Source organism: Ctenocephalides felis, unplaced genomic scaffold (assembly GCF_003426905.1).
Source record: "Ctenocephalides felis isolate EL2017-DRISC unplaced genomic scaffold, ASM342690v1 CF-g0.4_SCAFFOLD_03571, whole genome shotgun sequence".
Taxonomy (NCBI): Eukaryota; Metazoa; Arthropoda; class Insecta; order Siphonaptera; family Pulicidae; genus Ctenocephalides; species Ctenocephalides felis.
The window spans coordinates 58,564,553-58,578,046 of NW_020539725.1; the positions used below are offsets into that span (position 1 = coordinate 58,564,553).

At 30.8% G+C, this 13,494-nt stretch overlaps 1 pseudogene; it reads right to left on the bottom strand.

Annotated features, from left to right (window-relative positions):
* Positions 1–9,211, bottom strand: part of LOC113386383 — a 51,740-nt pseudogene extending 42,529 nt beyond the window's left edge.
* Positions 9,212–13,494: the final 4,283 nt, after the last annotated feature.

Consider the following 13,494-nt stretch of genomic DNA (forward strand, 5'->3'; position numbering starts at 1 on the left):
CCCGGAGGATACCTATCTCCTCCTGGGTATCTATCACCCGGTGGAAGTCTGCCTCCAGGATATCTGTCATCAGGCGGCGGCAATCTGTCGCCTCCCGGATATCTGTCTCCAGGCAGTCTGTTGTCGTCAGGAAATCTGTCGCCTCCAGGCGGGTACCTGTCACCTCCCGGAGGATATCTATCGCCTCCGGGATGATAGTCGCCTCCTGGGTATCTGTCACCTGGGTACATGTCTGGGTATCTGTCGCCGCCCATTGGGTAACGGTCACCTAGGGGAAAAATATTATCGAAATTATGTAGTTGTTACTAAGATAATATTTTATTTAAATAAATTTTCATCGTCTTACCCGGTCTGTGCGGCCACATGTCGTCGGGTCTGCCTCCTGTTGTCATGTCGCCATCGCCGTTTAATAAATTATCTAAAATTATTGTTATTCAATGAATCACATTGTTTTAAAAAATGTGTATTATTTTGATAGACAATGAAACTATGCAAATAAAAAAATTCAATGAATCCTTTCAACTTCCCGTAGGGTAGTTATAGTAATGGGCCGGAAATCGAAAATGAAAATTTTTGCATTTCTCGACGTTTTGAAGGTTTCTGAACATTTTACTTGCATATCACAGAAATCAAATGGATGTGCAGGAAAGAAAATTCTATTCCTATTGATAGGGAGATGTGCTGATTAGTTTTTGGCAAAGGCAGGTCCAGTCGTTTCGGAGAAACGGAGCAAAAAATGCAGAAAATACAAATCGAGTTTTTGAGAGAACTGAGCATCCGATTTGAATGGTCCAAAAAAACTTTCAATTTGTAATGATTGGGAGAAGAGGTGATTAGTTTTTGGCAAAGGCAGGTCCCGCTATTTCGAAGATACAGAGCTTAATATGCAAAAAATGGCAGTTTTTGAGTGAACTAAGCGTCCGATTTGAATGATCTAAAAAACTTTCTGCTTGTTTTGACAAAAGAATTGCTTTTGAGGATAAAAAATTATTACATCTTTTTTTATTTTCCATAAAATATTTTTGTTTGTAATTTTGAATTAAAAATTAAAAAAATTACCCAAGCTAAGCACAGTCTAAGCGCCACTCTGGTACAAATGCGTTACCCAAGTGCGTTTAGACTGGGGCATTTATCCAATTTTGTGGAAACTATTGAAAAATGTGAAAATGCCGCCAAGCTAAGCACAATATAAGTTAATATGTCGCACAGAATTATTTGCAAATGCGTTTAGACTGTGACCATACGGGAGCACTTTTTCAATTTTGTGTAAATTATGCAACTATTTTTTTTTTGAAATTGAATTCGAAATAAAATGACGATTATTAATGTTCTGGAGATAATTTCTGGAGATTTATGATTTACATTTGATTTTGCTCAGATATAACAAGATGGCAAGAATAATGAAAGTTACAGTATTTGTAATAATATATTTGAAAACGTTTAAAATTTTTTCGAATATTACATTATGGTACGGGATGTTCCAGCAATTTGCCTTAAGGCACGATGCCATACACCACTAGTTTCGTTTTAATTTATATTTATAAATCTATTTTATAACTTACGCATTAAATTTTCATAATAATCGTAATCGGCGTCGTAGACGATTCGCATTCCGTCCCTTTGGTTGAAGCGGCTAAGGCGACATGTTCGGAAACGATCGCTGTTGGAAATTTAAAAAAACAACATTAATAATTAACTAATAACTAACATAAAAAAATACTTAAAAAATATATACCTAGAACTAATCTAAATATTTCAAGAATTGCATTAAAAGCAACAATAATGTGATTTAATACTTCCAGATGATTGTTCCGATTTTTTATTGTATCTTCCACGTATAAGTTAGATTCATATTTTATCTGAATAATAAATTGCACATTACTGAGAAACAAAGTATGGACAGCTTCAGTAAATAGTTTCACTAATATTAAAATCGGAGTACTAAAATAAACTTTATACGTTTTTGTTTATAAATAAATAACAAATTGTGACAAATATGAAGAATGTGAGAGATAATTATTTGTCGAATATTTTATATATTTACTGGGGGGCGTTCTTTAATCACTTGAGATTTTCATGGGGAGGGGGGCTTGACAAAAAATCACGAAATATCACGTGTATTTATTTTTACCTGAATTTTTATAAAAAAGTCTAAACATTTTCACAAAAATTTAAAAAATTAAAAATTTTTTTCGTAACTAAAATCGATACGTGATTAATAGACGCCCCTTTATATAGTACGTCAACTAATTTTTTTTATTAAACTTTATTTTTTAATAATTCTATTGATTCTCTCACATTTATCAGAAAATCATTTAATTCTACCAATGATTAGTGAAGAACTACACACAATTATTAACAATTTTTTTGAGATTTTATAGAGAAATTACGAGACATGCGTATTGACCTAAGATTCTGTTATTATTTAATAATTATTATGAATGTTATTTGTGAGATAACTAGAAACATTTATTTTTTATTTACTTTGTGCTCTTTGTAATAATTTTAAAAAAATTGAATTAATTGTAATTTGAGGTTTTGGTAATGATACAAAAATATTAATTACGAGATAAATAGATTATGACGTGATGCATACCAATATACCATTTATTTAGGCATTTAAATTAAGTTTCTCAAATATTCAATATATTTTTACCTGTAAACTGCTGATCGACATTGGAATGACGTTTGCCTAAGGCATTCGTCCAGGCATTCGCTCAGAGATCGACCTAAAAAAAATATTTTCATTCATTGGGCTTATTCAGCAGAAATAATTGCTTACATCAGTAATATTGCATATTTACATGGAAGATATCAAGTTGTTTTGCTATTGGATTTGTAAAGAAACATATTACTTGTAACTGAAAATTTCTACTTAGAAAAAATAAGATATTAAAATTAATACTTGTTTATTGATCTCTATTACTCAACAATAATAATTTCATAAATTATATAAAATTCTATTGAAATAATTAATAAATTTATATTTATTGATGTATATGTTGATCATTACCGGTTATCTCGAATGGAATTCTCCTCCAAGCCTGGAATTTCGTACCTCTGGAAGGCAGTGTCGGCGCCCCTTCTTCTGCCAGCCCCCGACGCGAAAAAAGGGACGTCACTGAATTGTCGGGGTACTCGCTGCCCCGACGAGCTAAAAAAATGATAATAATTTCAATAAATTAATGGTTTATCTAATGAAGATCGATCAATATGATAGAAAAGATATATAGACGATATCTTTCTCGAAGCTGATAATCAGTAATCCATCCAATCATATTTGTCAAATTCAATATTTGGTTTATTCGAAATATGTATAAGAAAAATTATTCTAGAGCTGTGAACCGGATCCGGGTCCCAAATATTGGGAACCGGCGACGGTTCCATTTTTTTTTGTATCATTTAATCACCTACAACGTTGGTATTATTTATATCCTAGAATATTATTTTCTAAGTCTAATGTAATTGGAACTGAACATTTCAAATATTCATATATAATAACTCAATTATATTTATTATTCATTACACTTATCCTGTCGGTTGTCTAATTTTTAATAATTGTTTTAATAAAAAAAATTAAATTGATACTTGTTTCCCGAATTTTTATGAAATTAGCTTGATTTATTTTCGATTGATCCACATGAAGGAAAATTTGAATTCATTAATTTGATATACGGTCTCTGAAACAAATATTTATTATCTGAATTAGATAATATATATACATCAATTCGCTCACGTGCAATTTTAAAATTCTACCGTTTAAGTGAAATAACATTTTATAATGTTGAATATTTTGGTATGAAATATTTTAAAAATATATAGCTTTTTACTTCTGAGAAATTAAACATTGTTATATGTATAGTCTGAATCTTTTCATTGCGAGCCATCAGTCTTTAGCCCATAAATATTGATTTTAATGATTCTCCAAATCATTCTTTGACAATTGTTTTTAGAAAGACCACCAACTATTTTCAATAGACAACACCCGACTACAAAATTATTATTTCTGAAACTAAATATTTATCTATTTCAACAACTTTTCAAACGATATAGAAGTTAATAAAAACACTTCTACTTTTAAAATTGTCACCTTTTTTAAAAAATAAAATCAGTTTATGTAACATATATAGTTTATATTATTTTATATATTTGTTAGGGTCGAATTGCATAATGGGACGAGTTTAAGTAGAAAAATAAATATACGTGTCCGTTAGCAATGTATGAAATTTTTGTATTTCTATGAAGTTAACAATTTAGAATATAACTCAATTAAACTAAGGCGTTTGTTGTAATTCTTTTAATAAAATGTTACTTTTTTTAATACTATATGCAGCCAGTTTTGTAAATTCTCCTGATTAAAAGAAACCGCCTCTTGCTATGAATATCGAAAACTTTAATTGAGAAACTAAAAACTAAAGAAACTAAAAATATGCTTCAAAGTAAAAGTTTATAATTATTTATTTAGAAGTTTATCAAAATTACATATAATCTAATAATGAAAGCAGACTAAATATTATTCGAATGTACAATTTCCAATTTGAGAATTGCTTTAATGGCAAACAAATATATGTATAACGAAATAGAAATGCACAAAAAAGTATTAATTATAATTATATTAAAAAATTCAAAGGGCTACAAAAAAAATTTCAAGAACAAAAAGCGAAACACGTAACTTGAAAAGAATGTTTGTGACTGAATAAAAAAATAAGAAAAAAGTATCCGGATTTTTTCCCGGAGCGGTCCCGAATTTTACGGGATCGATCCGGACTTTTCCGGGTTGGAACCGGTTTTTGAAAATGACGGTTCTTGACAGCTCTAAGAATAATAGTATTACTTTTGTTAGTTTTACTTACGGTTGTCCAAGCAAACCAAGTCGTAAAAGTGGTGCGTGGGGCTGCTGGCGATGCTGAGGTCATCCTTTTGGGAAACCGAATCCTCTTCACTCAGGGTGCACTGGTGAGTGGCGTCGTCGAATTCCACCGAACGACAAAAATATCTAAGAAAAAAATAAATTGTAAAATATTCTTAATATATATTCTATTACACTGTTCTTACTTCTCGGCTCTCATACACATCGACTGGCATTCCTCGAGAGTGACATTGTTCAGGATGTCGACTTCGAAGGGTCCTCCCAAACGTTTGTTCTCTTCTTTCACGAACACGGCTAAACCATCGCAACGGCGTTCGGCTGGGTGAAAAAGAAATATTAATAATAATTATTCACATTATATGTGAAGAAAAATTTCCTTAGACTTCAGAAAGATTTATCAAAATCCGAATAATCGTCTATGAGGATTATTGTTTGATACGTTCGAATTTGTATATAAAGTTTTAATTCATTATTTGTTCATACAATGTGGAACAAAGTTGAAAAGTTCGTTGAAAACTGCTGGAGCAAATTAATAGTATTTATTAATATAATATTTCAATGTATTTATTATTCGACATGCGAGCGTGCTTACGGAACGAATTAAGCTCGTAAGACGGGGTATCACTGTACTCTGAAGTTGTTTTGTACTAATATTGTTTTGGTGTTTGGGCTATTTGGAGGTTAGATTTCAGGCGTTGTCGAAGGGGAGCAAGGTAGAAAAGACAGCAATGTTTTCTACTGACGAACAAACTGTTGATAACATATTGAGAAGGGACTCTATTGACAGGCAAAATGTAACAAAGAAAACGAAAGGGACTCTAGTAAAATGTAAAAAGAACTCTACTGACGAGCAAAATGTAAAAAGTATCAAAAGGGACTCTACTAACGAGCAAACTGATAAAATATGAAAAAGGACTCTACTGACGAGCAAATTGATTAAATATAAAAAAGGACTCCAATGACTAGTAAAATGTAATACAAATAAAATGGGATTCTACTAACGAGCAAAAAGGAGTCTACTGACTTGCAAAATATAGAAAATATCCAAAAAGGACTCTACTGACGAGCAAACTGATAAAATAATGAAAAGATTCTACAAACTAGCAAAATGTTAAAATTTTGCTGAAAGAGATCGGAAAGGACTCTACTGACGAGCAAAATATAAAAAGTATCAAACGGGACTCTACTAACGAGCAAACTGATAAAATATGAAAAAGGACTCTACTGACGAGCAAATTGATTAAATATAAAAAAGGACTCGAATTACTAGTAAAATGTAATACAAATAAAATGGGATTCTACTAACGAGCAAAAAGGAGTCTACTGACTAGCAAAATATAGAAAATATCCAAAAAGGACTCTACTGACGAGCAAACTGATAAAATAATGAGATTCTACAAACTAGCAAAATGTTAAAATTTTGCTGAAAGAGATCGGAAGGGACTCTACTGACGAGCAAATTGAAATATACGAGACTTTTTTAAAAAATGGAACTCTACTGATGAGCAAAATGTAAAAAAGTAAAAATCCGACTCTTCTGATATCTTAAGATGAATCTACGAGTATTTCGATTTTTTTTTGTTAATGAATGCCAATTTTTATGTTTCATATTTCAACCTTATTTTTTTCTTACAGTTGAGACAAGTGTTTTCCAAGTAGTCTCCGTTGGGGTCGTCCTCCAATAATTCTGGATGGGTCCTTCTCGTAAACCTACTAAGGGCACAGGACCTCATATTGGCGTCAAAACTTGCAGATCTGCACACAAAACTAAATTCTGAAAGACATTTGTCCTCGCAATCGGTCCTATTATTGGCAGACACCTAAGAGATAAAAGATAAAGGTAAGTAATAGATAGATAAAATAAATTCTAATTCAAATGTTATCATTATTATTTACCTCTTTGTAATCGGAAACTGGCAACTTTAGACGCTTTCTTGGATGTCTTTCGAAAACATATCTTCTACTAGGACATTCACGTTCTGGACGATTTGCTACAATTATTAATTATATTGATATGTATAAAATTATCTCATTTAATATTGCTGTTGGTTTATATGCTTAAGTACTTCTTACATGTTAGGCATATTTCTGTAAAATGGACACTGTTGGGCACCAGCATCAAATTCCCGATGCCCTCAGGAGCTGCCTGCTCCCTGGACAAATAACATGTCGATTCTTCATATTCTGGAGTTGAAGACATGCTTCCCATGCCGTTTACATCATTCGAACCTAAGAAAGGTAAGTGAATTATTTATTACTAGCTGATCCGGCAAACGTTGTTTTGCTAAGTAAGGTATATTCTAAACAATTTCTAGAGAATCAAAAATATTAATACTTTAAGTGTATAAGGATGTGTTGTTTGAATGCTATATACAATGATGTATTATAAAAACAATAAACCTCCTTAGTTTGTCTATATTTTGTCAATACAATCAAACTGGAAGATTTATACACTTACTATAGAAAGCATGCTATAATCCTATCCAAGTCTTTTTTTTTGGTCTTTCGACTTATTGATTACGTTTCAAGTTTTTCAGATTCTTTTTTTGGATTCTGAATTTTGTGTATAATTATAAATAATACTACTGAGCTTATACAAAATTTTCAAATTTCTGCGAGGAGAGATAGAAAATGAATCAAGTATTTCTTCTTTGACATGCTTTTTGAAAAGTTTCAAGTAATATTCCATGAATTAAAATAAATTTAATAAAAACTATATATGTAGAGCAGGGCGAGGCACGAAGGTCCAATTTGACTTTGAGCAAATATAAACTATATTGTGAAAACCATAACAATTATATCACAACAAATAACACATATCAAACGAACAATTATCTGACTACGTTCAGTAAAACTGCCAGCTACTTCATCATTAGAGAAATGTGCTTTTTTTGATGTCTTTTTGAAAAATTTGTTATCTAGACCTTTTTACCTTATAGGCGGGGTAACTTGAAACGGGCAGGGGGCAAAACGATTTAAAGCCTTATTATAATTTCAAATTTCAAAACAATTACATTTTTAACTAATGCTAAAAAACTGCCAACGGAAGAAAATATTTTCATTATGGATTTTCAAGGATAGTAGATAGTTATACATCTTTTTCCCTCTACTTTTAAATATTGTTGTTAAACAATGCTTAATTTTACTGGTTTTTGACACATCGTTGGTGGACCATTTTAACCCCGGATCTTCATATATTACTATCTGATTTTCGATAAATTCTGGGAAATTATAACTGGGAAAATCTTATTCGACAAAATGTCCCTTTGATCGATACTAAATTTAGGTTCTGAATTGAAATAACATAAATTAAAAATAATATAACTCAGAAAATGTTTTATAAATACCAATCAGTATATAATTATACAAATGAGATTTTCAGGAAAATATGCTAAAATGTGTATTTTCTTATTAACATTTCAAAAAAGTTGATATTTTGAGTTTTTAGTAACACTTGCGGCCCGTTTAATAACGTTTTTGTGTCTAAATAAAACTACAAACAAAACTACTTACTACAATTTAATCATAATTAAACAATATTCACGTAAAACATCCTATTAAATGTAATTGAACATCATCTGTTAAAAACGTTTGACATTTGACGTATTAGCCACCGTCCATTGTTTTATTTAAATTACGCTTCTACAAAAAATGTTCAAACTAAAAATGTAAAGTTTCTACGCAATTTTGAAATAATATCTCACCTTTCCGACCATCTCTGGATTGGCACGAATTTTTCAAGACTAAGACTGGCCAAATCGGTATAGCCGTTTTCAAGTTTTACCGGATCATTTGAGCAAGAGCTCCATTTTTATATATAAGATATGAATTTTTCGATGTTTGTTACCTGAATAAGAGGCCACTCTGGCCCCTGGTTGAAAGTCGAATGATGAGCAAGCTCTGACAATATTGTTGGTGGCTGTTCGGTCCCTTAGGCATAAATCTTGACATCTTTCTAATACACGAAAGGGCGGTGAAGTGTCTCGTACCTAAAGAACAATATTCATCAGTTGGTTCAATAATAAAAGTACGAATTACTCGTAATTCTACTTACCACATCGTCATCGAATCCTTGTAGCTGGTGGTTTGGTAGTCTCTCGTACATTACCCGACCCATACCTTGATTGCATGTTGTTTGGGCTAAAAGTTAAATAAAAATCTATATAAAGAGTTATTTTAGAAATTAAAAGATTTCAAAGGCATAGTTCAAGTATCAGAGTACAAAAATAGTAGACTGATCACCATTTTTGCCCGAATTTTCTCACCTTTCGTCATCATTCTTAGGACTGTTAGTACAGTGATGGCTTGCACCATGGCGCCGTATGTGGTCACTAGGCGCATCTTGCGTCACGCACGTCACGCGGCGTCACGTGACGACGCAAATTGAACGTCACTCGTCCGTCCTGGTCAAGTGACGTCACTCTTGTTCTATTTTTGCTTGCAACTTGCAACTATCTTTTCTGTGTGATTTAAGGCAGGAGGCATTAAATCGTTTTATGATCTCTGGAAAAAAAAAATATTGTGCTATTTTTTTATATTGAACTAGCAAACCCGACGAACTCCGTTTCGCCACCAGATGGTTTCGTGAGAAAGAGATGAAGAAATTTTTTGTTTGTTTTTATTTGAAAAGGAAAATTGATTATTATTATACAACAGTAATGAATTCATTTCGATTACAAAATGAAGTGTTTTTTAGTTGAACTTCTCTAAGTAAATGAAAGTGGAATCCGCAAATTAACCGTTTCATTGAAGTGCTTTTTGGGTAAACCACATTTTTTGTTTTTGGTCTGACGTTAACACAAACAAAGCGGATGGTTTTCCAATTCGTGAACAGGCAACGTATAACTGCCCATGTGAAAAACAATAATTTTCTAAATAATATATTTGAAATTTATCCCGCGAACACTAAGCGATTGGAATTGCGACTTGTTATTGCGAACGCAAGGCGAACTGGAAATTGCAATCGTTTGAAGTCAAACGGAAAGACCAGTCGGAATCATTGGTATGTCACCAAATCGCCAGCAATTTTGATTGAATGGTGAAATTCAGTGCGTGTACATCATTATTGCGGCAAGAATTGCTCGTTGATGTAACCAAGCATAATTCTGATAATTTTCACTAATGTCATTACTCGATTTTTAATTACGGTGCGTGCACCACTTTATTTTCTTAGCTATAAACCTTGCGGAGCCCGAGACCTTTGCAACGAATTCAAAATTGTCGAAATCGGTTCGTGCGTTCTCGAGTTATTTCGTCAGGAAGAAAAACCCGACTTATTTTATATATATGTAGATTATTTGAAAGATCGTTCTTCTATGTATAGCTTTTATATTAGATATGTATCTAGTCGTTATGAGTGCCGACGAAGGCAATTTCAATTGAGATTACATTTGAGATCTATAACCTCAAGTAGAAATTTCATATCATGCTGTCTGATATCGAGCTAGTGTGGTTCGCGGAAAAAATGTTTTTCCTTAATTGTTTTTTAATTAGAAATACCAATAATGTTATCTAAGTCCAGTAGTAAGAGCATTTTTCATAAAACTTAACAATTTAAATAGTTTCAAGGATATTTATCAATTTGTTTTTAGGAAATTTGAAGAAGAAACCTTTCTCTTAATTTTATTTTTAAGTACTTTTGAAACATCACGAAATAAATTTTATAATTCACACAACATAAATCAATTTTCAAGTTTTTTTCATACATTTCAACATTTGATATGTGCCAGTAAACTCAAAATACAAAGAATTGGCTTTATACAATGAACACAATTATTTAAAAATGTTTTTAAATTGAATAAAAAAATTATACAGTCTAAAATAGTTCGATCAATATTATATAAAAATATATTAAAAATTTAATTAGCACAGAACCAATTGCCGTATATGGGGCACACCTAGTGTGACAACCTAAAAAAGACAATTTGTGGGAATTAAAAAAAAAAAACTAGTGTATCGATCCATAGGGTATATTTATACATGTTTGAGAATGCACAGTAAATTTTTGAAATAAAAATATTAAATATTTTGAAATGACACGCGATCTCCGGCGGAGCCACAAAAAAGGTGATTGCAGCCTTCTTCTTTGATAAAACCAGAAAAAAAAATTCTTGTCAAACTAAAAAACTAAAAACCTCGAGCGAACAAAAAGATCAAAAATTGACAAAAAGGCGGCTTGTTGAAAATAAAAGTTTTTTCCCAAAATTTTGGTGGTTTTTGGCCTGCCAAAACTATTTAAGATATCGATTTAAAATTTTAGTATGTTATTTTTAAAGGTTTTCTTGAAAATTTCACACTAGTTGTGTTCCTTAATATCATTGTTCATAGTTTACTACAAATAATGATAAACATATAAAATGAACTAGTTATAAGTTTAACTCTCCCATTTTATTAATTTTTTAGTTTTTCATAAATATACAGCCGGAGTTTTTATCTATTTAAAACTATTATTAAATTTTGTAAAATTTGCCAATACTGTATGTGTTATGTATAAAATCAGAAAATTGGATTAACATTAACTAACTTCCCTTTCGTCAGTTAATTTTTGAAGGTGTAATTTTCTTTCACAAATTCAATTAATAAAATTCAGATAATTTTGATCAAATTATGATCTTGATTTCACCAGTACCATGAAGCGAAAAAAAATATTTTATTAAATCAGTTTTACTTTATTTTATGTATACTGATGATCAAGAAAAATATATAGAAAGAAATTCAAAAAAAAATATAGTATCTGCAGTAAAAGTAGTAATTTATATATATATATATATATATATATATATATATATATTCATTCGTATCATCGCCGAAATTTCGACATCAGCAATTATTATTAAATTTCTGCTGCGCGATTCCTTTTATTATGCAACTACTGGGCGATACATTTAAAATAGTTCAACAGATATATATGTATATATAGATAGACACTAAATGTATAAATATAATTAATGGTCATTTTTCATTTTTTTGCAATAAAAACGAATAAATAGAAAAATATCATCTCGATTGTGTCGCACGCTCTGTTAACTTTATAAGGTCATCGTATCGTATTTTCCGAACAATATGAGGCAATTATTTACGATTGCGAAATATTGCAAATGAATAACCAGATATATATCATTATTATTATTATTTATTCTGAGAGAATACCTAGAACATATATGTTTAACACAATACACATACTGAACATAATATATGTACATTAAATAATATTTATACTACAATATCATTTACTGATGAAAGTTGAGCTTTTCAATTGCAATTGTAAGATGTAAGTAGAATATAAGAGATTATAAGTAGAATTTTCCCTTTGTAGCTGTGAATAGGATAATAAATAAAGGGAAAATATAAGTTTTGAGACGGGATAATAAACTTGAGAAATTTTATAATTTGAATATATTTCTTTTAAGGAGATCCTCAGTTTTATTTTTCTAGGATTTTGATGAAATTTGACATGGTGATAAAGTTGATAGTCAAACCGAATACCTTAAGATATTTTAGACTATAAAAAGTGGTTTAGTTATAAAAATAATTGAAGTTTTGAAAAATAGACCGAAAGAGTGAACTTGAGATTCTTCTCGTAAGTTTTAATATCAATTGAGTATATTTCACATTGGCGAAAATTTGCAAAAGTTACGGAAACTTTCTGACTGTGCAAGTAAGAAGTTTCGACTTCGAATAAACACATCAAAAAATTTCTTTCTTTCTTTAAATTTTATTTTGATTAAAATTATTATTTATGAGAAAATTTTTGAAATTTTTTATTTATTTTATAGCAACTAATACAAATTACATTTCCACTTAAATTAAAAACAAAATAGTGGAATTTTAATTTCCCGTAGGGCAAGTTATAGTAATCGCAAAAAAATCGAAAATGAAAATTTTTATAGATCTTTACGTTTCAAAACCTTCTGAACATGTTGGCATACCTTAGAAAAAATGGATGTGTGTGTGTGTGTGTGCGTGTATTTATGTATGTTCGGCTACAAATTTTCGTCGACGATTTTGGGAACACTGATCAACCGATTTGAATATTAAAAAAACATTCGATTCGTATTGATAAGGAGACGTGCTGATTAGTTTTTGGCGAAGGCAGGTCTAGCCGTTCCGAAGATACGAGACAAAAAGTGCCGAAAACAGTAACTCAGTTTTTAAGAGAACGAAGCGTCCGATTTGAATAATTCAAAAAACATTTTACTTGTATTGACAAGAACTGAATAAATTTTTGGTAAGGCAGGTCTAGCGGTTTCGGAGATCTAGTAAAAAAAGTAAAAAAAAAAGCCATTTGGCGGTCAAAAATGATCATTAGACATATGCACATCAAATTATCAGATATTTTATAGAGATTTTAACAATAAGAATAAATTTTGTTTACATTTCTACGGATTCCGTACCAATGTTTATCCGTTAGACGGCGATGCGGCGCTTACGCGCTTCGATCTTTCATCTATAATATTTGAAAGAAACGAACAATTTAAAATCGATTTTTTGATGAATGCAAATGAAAATTCGGGACATTTTTGCTCAAAAAACTCAGGACAAAATACAGGACTAATTATCAATTTAAATTAAAAAGCAAAAATATGACCATTCAATGGAAAATATAAATATCGAAATTTGTTTAA